General features: G+C 51.0%; 1 long non-coding RNA gene across 1 annotated transcript; it reads left to right on the forward strand.

Moving 5' to 3' along the window:
- The first annotated feature begins 7,111 nt into the window (after window positions 1-7,111).
- Window positions 7,112-8,773, forward strand: LOC121358067. The gene is made up of 3 exons (XR_005955826.1): window positions 7,112-7,255; window positions 7,456-7,556; window positions 8,341-8,773. It is a non-coding gene; the product is annotated as an uncharacterized LOC121358067 (long non-coding RNA).
- Window positions 8,774-9,237: the final 464 nt, after the last annotated feature.

The raw sequence follows: 9,237 nt of genomic DNA on the forward strand, positions 1-9,237 counted from the left end.
TCTGCTACTACTTCTCAAAGGATTACAGCAGCTGGGAGCAGGCTCAGGAACGGAGCTCCGAGCTCGGGGCCTCCCTGGCCATTGCCAAGGATGAGGAGGAAATGGTGAGTGAGGGGCTGCGGGCGGTGTGGGGTGGCTGAGGGCAGCCTGGGGGTGCTCCTGGGCCGGGCTCGGTGCTCGTAGGGCCGGGGCTGCAGCCCTGGGCCGGGGCCTTGCAGGGAAGGAGCCCCGGCGGGCGGGGGCAGCCCCGGGCACGGGTCCCCCCGAGGGGCCGGGGCAGCTCCCACTCCTCTCTCCCGGGCAGGATTTGCTCTTCCGCCTCCGCGGGAACGGCGATTACTGGCTCGGGCTGCGCAGACGGGGCGAGCGCCTGCACTGGGGGGACGGCAGCAGCTACAGCTCCCGGTGAGTGCCGGGGAGCCGGGCAGGGCCTGGGGGGACAGGGGCACAAGGTGTTCCCTGGCAGCCAGCGCTGCCTCTGCTCCTCCCTGCAGGGTTCCTGTCTTCGGCAATTCCGAGTGTGTCTACCTGGCTGAGGAGAGATTCAGGAGTGAGAACTGCTCCATTGCACGGCGGTATCTCTGCAGCAAGGCCCAGGCTCCCCTGTAACAGGGGCTGCAGAAAGGACCTTCTCCACGCTGGGCAGTGCCAGCTTCACCTCTGAGCCCAGCACAGGGCTGTCCTTCCTCAGCGGCACCCTGTGCCTTGCACTCGCTCTCAGGGTCACCTCAGCGCCTCTTCATCCATCCCCAGTGCCAGCGCTGGGCTGGGTGTGCAAAGGAAAAGTCTCTGCAATCCATCCTGCCACCGATGCTGCCTGGAGTGAGTGCATTGCCCTCGTTATGTGTGGGAAACATGGGTCACAATTTACACTTTTTATGAATGTTTATTAAGAGAAAAAATGTATTAAGTCCAGAACTGTTGTGCTGGGGTATTTGCCCGCTCAAGTGAACTTAAACTGTGTTGTCTATGTATTGTTGTATTATAGGGGGCACATCCATATTTTTAATATTTACATAATATATAATTCCTTTGAGTTTACATGTTTTTTGATTGGTTTTCATTTTTGACATGTCTTCCTGCCATCTTGCCTATTAAGATAATATCTTTTATTTTTTATTGTGGTTCTCTCTTGTTTATTTTTACTCCTTGGTAATGAGGATCAATAAATTATTCTCTTATTTTCAGTTCTCTGTTTTTAGTTTCTGTTATCTTCTCTTTCACGTAAGACAGTCCCTGAATGTGGGAAATCACTCTATTATTTTATACCATTTTCTGAGTTAGTTACATGAAAAAATCTTTCCAACATTTCACAGCCTCTATTGTGCTTCGGTCTGAGATAGTATCTATTATATCAGTGTTTATAAAAGCTATAGGGTTCTTACATAAAGTGACAGATTATACTATATCAAAAGGAGTAATTACAAATTGCGCTTTATCAGGATTTTTGTGGTCAATGATGACTTGAAAAACAAAAGTTAGTATGTCAATGTGAAAGCCAATACCTATATTTGTTTTTTATAACATTACACAATAAGCTTGATTGGGAAATCCAAATTGCCCTGGGCTCTTGGAAATCATCACAAACTGGCCTGAAGGTGACACTTTTGGACTGTCCTTGGAAGATGTGAGAAATGACCCTCACTTTTAAAATTTTACAGGTTTATTTAACCTTAACCAAAAAATACAATAATGGACTGAATAAGGAAAAATGACAGTGCTGGGGGTCTCTGTGACTGTCAGCAGCGTGCTCGTTTACAAAATGCATGCTCTGCCTTTTATACCCTCAGCCCCTCCCAAAGTTTTGTCTCTCAACTCCTTCTGGAGGGAGGGAATTGGTGATAAAGTTAAGACGAGGAAGGGAGGACAGTGTGGGGAAGGTGCTTTTTTAGATTTTGGTGTACTTCTCATTCCCTTGCTCTGATTTGTTTGATAATGAATTCAATTAAAATTGTCCCTGGAGCCCTTTAGTGTGTGGCTGAAATAAAGCCCATGGGAACTCCGTACAACACACCCCTCCTGCCTTTCATTCATCTCCTGCTCTCCGTGGCTGGAGTGTGTGACTGCATTTGCTTGTGTCCCTGTGCCCAGAGCTGTGCCCAGCACTCAGTGCCCTGTGCAGAGCAGGACGTGTGCTCTCAGCCCTGGCACAGCAGCAAACACACGCGCACACACAGCCGGGCACAGCGGTGCCTCGGGCACAGCTCTCTGGCACAGCTCTCCTGGCCCCGACGCCTCCGCAGCTCTCTCATGGGATCCTGACACGGTGGGCACAGGGACACGGTGGCACCGTTTAAAGAGCCCCCTCTGTGCCTTTGGGGTGGGGACACACAGGCCTGTCCTAAAGGAAAGCTCAAAGAGACCACGCTGGACTCTTGCTTCTTGCCTCTCTCCCTTCAAGGGCCATACTGAGCTCATTTTGCTGTCCTGTGTTCCCCAGGAGCCCGACCAGCTCCAAGAGGAGAGAGGATTCCAAGAGGATTGGAAAGATTGATTAAGGGTCACTGCTGTGCACAGCACATGTGGCATTTTTCACCCCTTACATCACCATGGGGTGTTGGGGCAGGGACTGACACCAGCCTGAGCCCCCTGCCTGAGGAGCCTGTGCTCTGCCAAGGGCACCTTCCACTCCTCACCTGAGGGGGGAACGTGTGGCCTCTGCTGCTGTGGAGGGCAGCTCACAGTCCCCTGGGGACAGGGTGAGGAAAGCTCCAGGCTCTCTGCAGCGGGGACAGTGACTTGGAAACAAAGGTTTTCATCAAGATTTCTTCTTGGACTGAAAGGGGGAAAGGTGTCTGTGTTATGCATGGAAATTTGATAGGAAAACAACTCCAATTTCTAATAAATAATTCTGATCAATGGAAGGTCTCGTGTTTTCTAAAGAAGTTTTGGTTCAGTGTCATGGTTTGACGCTGGTGCAATGCCAGTGTCCCCATGAGAATATACTCTGCCCAGTGGCTGCTGTGAGATGTGACCAGAAATAGAGCAAAGCAGGTTCCAGCTTAGGAATAAAGGAAAAAACTTTATTAACTACAATATGTAACAAGGAAGAGACACAGAACTCAGAATGAAAACCTTCCAAAAACATTCCTCCTCCTCCCCCCAGTTTCCACCACAGCATGAAATAAGACCTTAGATTTTCCATCCAGTTACCACCCCTCAGATAAACAACTCTCAGTCCATCACCACCCCTCACGTAATCAAATCTCAGTTCATCAAGGAGAGAGGAGTCCCTCTTGCACCATGGGCTTTCCCCGGAAACAGAGTTGAAGCCTCTTGTGTTTCCATGTCACTCATGGCATCACCTGGAGAACATCTGCCCTCGTGACTTCTTCCCTCCATGTTCTGTGCTCTCACCACTGCACATGGACCAGAACTGCTTTTAGGGTTCCCTTTTAAGGATGCCCCACCCAGTCGCAAAAAAGCAACAGTCTCTCAATTTTGGGACACCAGTCCCCCCCAAATTCACCCCCTGGGGCCGAGGGGTCTCAAGAACAGCGATCTTCTTCTTCTTCTTCTTCTTCACTGAAGATAGAGGGCATCCCACGCCCTCCTCAGCCGTCTTTGTTCACACCACTGCTTCACACAACATCACCGCACTCTCTTGGCTCCAAGCCATCACCTTCCCCTGAATGCAGTCTCTGTGTGACAGGAAAAACATGGGTCTGTCCATGGCCATACAAGAAAAGAGTCCAGCCCAAGGCCACTCCATCATCTCCTCCCACCTAGGATTCTTCTCAACTTCTCCTAACATCTTTCACTTGCACAAACTCTCATCATACTTGCCCATTTCCTCCTATTTCATCTCTATCTCTCTTTTCATCCATATCCAGGAGGATCAGTATTTGTAAGGTTTCCACTATCCAAGAAAAGGGATAAAATCTTGGGCTCTGCCTGCCCAGAACTGCCACGGCTGCCAGGAACCTTCTCACCGCATCCCCTCCCTTCTCCTTCTCTGCTGCCAGCACAAGAGATCAGATTTCAAGGTGGCACAAGCTCAGGCACAGGCTCTCCCTCTCTCTCTCCCGGCGGGGGGGTTGGTTGCTCGATGCCTCTCAGGGCTCCTCCACCCTTCCATCCTGCAGGAGCCTTCACCCCCCTCCTCTACCCAAGGCAGCTACCTCACCCGGCCGCGTGGCTTCCCCTCCTTCACCCAGCCCTGGCTGGGTAGGGGAGCTCTGACCTCCTTCTCTGACCAAACCAAGAGAGCTTTCCCTCGGGAGTTCTCTGTTTTTAACCCCCTGTGTTCTCAGAGGCAAATCCACGTCCTCACTGGCCACACCAGGTGCCAACATTCAAATCTGAGCACCCATTGGTTTGGCCACAGCCTCTCAAAAAACTCACCTCCATTTCAAACCAGGACATTCAGTCAGACACAAAATCACTTTCTGATGTACAGCTGTCAGTGCTGACTTAAGGTACACTTTTATAAGGCATATATTTTGTTTTCTACAGCAGTGCTAGAGAGCATCTGAATGCCTGCAGTGTAACAAAGCCTTTGAGACCCAGCAGGCAGGAGGGCAGCTGCACTTGGTAGCAGGAGATTAAAGTGGAACCAGAAAGCAAGTTCACTTTTTAGGCAGATAACATCTCATCCTGTGGTCACCTTGGTTTTCTGCTGAGTTAAACATCCTGACAGGAGCCACTGTCAGTGCCACAGGAAGAGCTGGGAACTCTTGGCCAAGAGTGGATTTGCTGTTTCTGATCCTGCTACACTATTCCATGGCTCACCTGAGTCCAGGAATATCTGCTAGAAACTTTGTTATAAAAGTGACTGCAGTCTTTTCTAGGGATCTTTTTCCATGGGATCCTACTAACAGTTCTGAGTTAGCTCCTGGCCTCACTACATCTGTCTGTTTCTAAATTCAGCTCTTAGGCAGAAGGATGCTGGCAAGCCAAAAGGATTTCTGAAGCAGCCCTAACTTGCAGCACCTGGCTGCCATCCATCAAAAAGGAAAAGTGACTTCTGCAGCCTGAGGGAGCCAAGTGATCTGCTGGCAGGAGAAATCAGGAATGGAGAAGGTGATTCCAGCTCTGCTGTTTGCTCTTCCTCCCCGTGAGACAGGAGAGGATCAAGCACATTCCATCAGCCTTTGCTGCCTCGGGCCATGAAATCTCTGAGGAGACAAGGCCACTCAGGACATCAGATCCCACCTGGGAGAAGGAAATGCTGAAAACCTCCCCATGGTCTCAGACACTCAAATGAGGAACTTTTCTGGTGGGTCCCCAAAACCATTTCCCACAAAGCCCAGCTGGTGTTGAAAAGTGCATTCACATTCCGGGGGCAAAACCAATAAGGAGTCACAGACATCTGAGGTAAAATTAGGGTTCCATAAAGGGAAAATTTCTCTTTGTTTTCAACAGAGGCAGATTTTCATCTTTTAAGCCCAAATCCTCTCTGACACACAAAAGAACATAAAATATTGAAACACTTTAGTTCCAACTTGAAACATTTGTTTTTTGGCAATTCTATTTACACATTAAGTGTGGCTGGATGAGCACTACTGAAACACACAAATACTACGACTACTATTACAAACTGGAGAATTTACTGAAAATTCTCTTCTACTGGCAGCAAGAGTAAACACGTCTAAAGGTTTCTTTGTATGGAAAGCAGCTACAGCGAATGGTTTCAACATCAAAATCAAGTGGAAAACAACGATTTCACAAAAAGTGTAAAAGAAATTAACACTGTATTTCAGATACCGTCTCAGTCACATTTTCAAGATGAGTCACACAAACTAAACTGCCTGGGGCAGAGCATTACAGAGCACTTTGGGACTTCTTTGGGGATTTTTTTAAGAGCAGGAGGGAGGAGGAGAAGCACAGGGTTTTGCCAACTTTCTGTCCTCTCAGAGGGAATAAAATAAAAGAGACTACAGTAATGCCCTTCTAGTACTAATGACAGTATGCTACAAAAGCAGATTGAAAATTAGTGTGAGAAACACCCCTCAATTTTAAAATTTTAAAATGGTTTCTTAGACCTTGACAAAAATTACAGCAAAAGACCGAATAAGGAAAAATCACAGCCTGGAAGCCCAGCCCACCCCTTCCAGTTGGGTTTTCTCTCCAAACGGCCCCCAGTACCCCTCAAAAATGGGGGGTTTTGAGGACAAAAGGGACTTAAATTGAAGGAGGAAAACCTTTTCTGCAATTGTGTTTGAACTGGAGAGGATCCCCATTCACCTATGATTTGAAGGGTCTCAGATGAAGGAAAACACACCTTTTCATCATTTTGGATGCCTTGTTAGTCAGGCAATCACCATTTTCCATTATTTTCACGTTTAAATGGAAGGAGAGTAACTTTATCGTACTGTTCCATGGGTTTCAATTGAGGGAAAGAGCCCCATTTTCATCATCTTCAGGTTCAAACTGAGGGCAAACACCGCTGTGCCTGGTCTGAAAGGGCTTCCCTTGAGAGGAACCTCTTGATGAGCCATTGTCAGAGTGCCATCGAGGGGAGCCTCCATTTGAAGGGACCTTCACGAATGGAAAAAGATGTCCAAAAGCGCCCAGAATGGTCTTTGCTGAGGGAAACTGAAAAGGAAAACTGCATTTCCCCTCACTTTAGGAGGCTAAATTAAAGGGAAAATCCCCCTTAATTAACATTTAATTAATTAATTACATTTATTTTAATTAATTATTTATAAATTATTTAATATGTTGCCTGTCCTGGGTGAGGAGGAGAGGCACAGAGCGTTTTTGCTGGCACCGGGCCCCTGGCCTGGCCCAGCCCTCCCCAAGAATCCCTGCCAAGATTCTCTGCTAAGACCCTCCAGAATCAGCTTCCCCGGGCCTGGGGTTCTTCACTAGCTTTACGGCGTGGGGATTTTACTTAGCTCGGATTTTACGGAACGGGAGCGTCGCCGCCCTCGCGTCGCCTCCACTTATTACTTCACCCCTTCGCCTCGAGGGTTTCCTACACGCATAAAATTGAAAACAGCAAAAATTCCGCCAACACCCACATCGGCTCCGTCCTGCGGGGGCAGCGGCCGCGGGGTCTGGCCGGGATCGGAGCGGCGGCGCGTTCGTGTCATTCCGGAGCCCGGCGGCGGCTCCAGCCCAGGTGGGACCCGCGGTCGGTGCTGCCCCAGCTCGGGGCTCGCTGCATTTGCATTGCTGTCCTTTTGACTGGGTTGGCTACAATGGGGTCTGCTACGGCTTCTCAAAAGCCTACAGCAGCTGGGAGCAGGCTCAGGAACGGTGCTCCGAGCTCGGGGCCTCCCTGGCCATTGCCAAGGACGAGGAGGAAATGGTGAGTGAGGGGCTGCGGGCGGTGTGGGGTGGCTGAGGGCAGCCTGGGGGTGCTCCTGGGCCGGGCTCGGTGCTCGTAGGGCCGGGGCTGCAGCCCTGGGCCGGGGCCTTGCAGGGAAGGAGCCCCGGCGGGCGGGGGCAGCCCCGGGCACGGGTCCCCCCGAGGGGCCGGGGCAGCTCCCACTCCTCTCTCCCGGGCAGGATTTGCTCTTCCGCCTCCGCGGGAACGGCGATTACTGGCTCGGGCTGCGCAGACGGGGCGAGCGCCTGCACTGGGGGGACGGCAGCAGCTACAGCTCCCGGTGAGTGCCGGGGAGCCGGGCAGGGCCTGGGGGGACAGGGGCACAAGGTGTTCCCTGGTGTCTTGGTTTGACAACACAATTGTTTGTTTACGAAGACAGGATCCTTCCCTGAAATAGAAAAATGTAAACCCCTCCCTCGGAATTATTATAATTTTGATATTAAAACGCTCTCAGGCAAAGATATGGGAATAGGAATAACGCTTATTGACTAGGAGATCTATAATTACAAATGTAATAGTATAAACAAAAAAACCCCAAAAACCTGCTGACCGGGTCCGAATATTACCTGGCACCCTGTGGTTCAGGGTGGTGGCAGCAGTCCCAATAAATGCTGGCTCAGCCCTCCTGCAGTGCCAGCTGTGGTTCTGTTGGAGCAGGGATCCTGGAGACCGGTGGAGTTTTCCTCTGAAGGTCCAGGGCTTTTGTAGATGGCCTGGTCTTTCTCTTGGAATCCAGTGAAGAAGAAAGCTGCTCCTCAGGAGCAGTGGAAAAGGCTGCTTTGGTGTTCCAAACTTCAGATTGTATCTAGGTAGGAATGCTTGGCTCCTCCCCCTGGGCAGAGCACTACCAGTGGGATGATAGAATTTTATCAGCCATGCAGGGACACTCACTGTCCCATGAACAGAAGAGATCTCCTGGAGGGAGGACTGACTGTGGAGGAGATAAAGAAAACTGCCCAGCTAACAGAAGATAACTGCTCCTCCTCTAACAGATGGGAATAGAATACCCCTATTTCCAACCTAAGACACCTGGAAACCAGCGCTGCCTCTGCTCCTCCCTGCAGGGTTCCTGTCTTCGGCAATTCCGAGTGTGTCTACCTGGCTGATGGGAATAGATTCAGGAGTGAGAACTGCTCCATTGCACGGCGGTATCTCTGCAGCAAGGCCCAGGCTCCCCTGTAACAGGGGCTGCAGAAAGGACCTTCTCCACGCTGGGCAGTGCCAGCTTCACCTCTGAGCCCAGCACAGGGCTGTCCTTCCTCAGCGGCACCCTGTGCCTTGCACTCGCTCTCAGGGTCACCTCAGTGCCTCTTCATCCATCCCCAGTGCCAGCGCTGGGCTGGGTGTGCAAAGGAAAAGTCTCTGCAATCCATCCTGCCACCGATGCTGCCTGGAGTGAGTGCTTTGCCCTCACTGCACAATAAGCTCCGATGGGAAATCCAAATCGCCCTGGGCTCTTGGAAATCATCACAAACTGGCCTGAAGGTGACACTTTTGGACTGTATCCCTGCCATCATTCCCTGCACCATGACCCGGCCCCACGGCGGCTCCGGGAGTTCCGAGGGGGCAAAATGGGAGCGAGGGAGAGCAGGCAGCTGGTGCCAGTGGGTGAAATGGCTTTGCTGCCAGCTGGCAGGGAGAGGATGAGGAGGAGGGAGAAAGTGGAGCAAAGTAAAGAGGAGAGAAAGAGGGACAAGGCTGGAGCGGTGGAAGGCACCGGGGATGGCCATGGGGCAGGCGGGCATTTTGCTTTCCCGCTGTGTGGAAGGAAAGGAAGAACTGTGAAATCCATTCAGGAAAAGAGGGGGGAAATAGCAGGTGGTGGAAATCTCTGACAACTGGGATTGATTTGATCTGCCTGAACTGCACAGGCCGGCAGACTCCGAGCACCGCCCGCGCTGGGATGTGCCTGGCCCTGCCCCTGCCCTGGCTGCAGCCCTGTCTGTTGAGACTTCCCCTTG

The sequence above is a fragment of the Pyrgilauda ruficollis genome, unplaced genomic scaffold (genome assembly GCF_017590135.1).
Source record: "Pyrgilauda ruficollis isolate IOZ18807 unplaced genomic scaffold, ASM1759013v1 scaffold11, whole genome shotgun sequence".
NCBI lineage: Eukaryota > Metazoa > Chordata > Aves > Passeriformes > Passeridae > Pyrgilauda > Pyrgilauda ruficollis.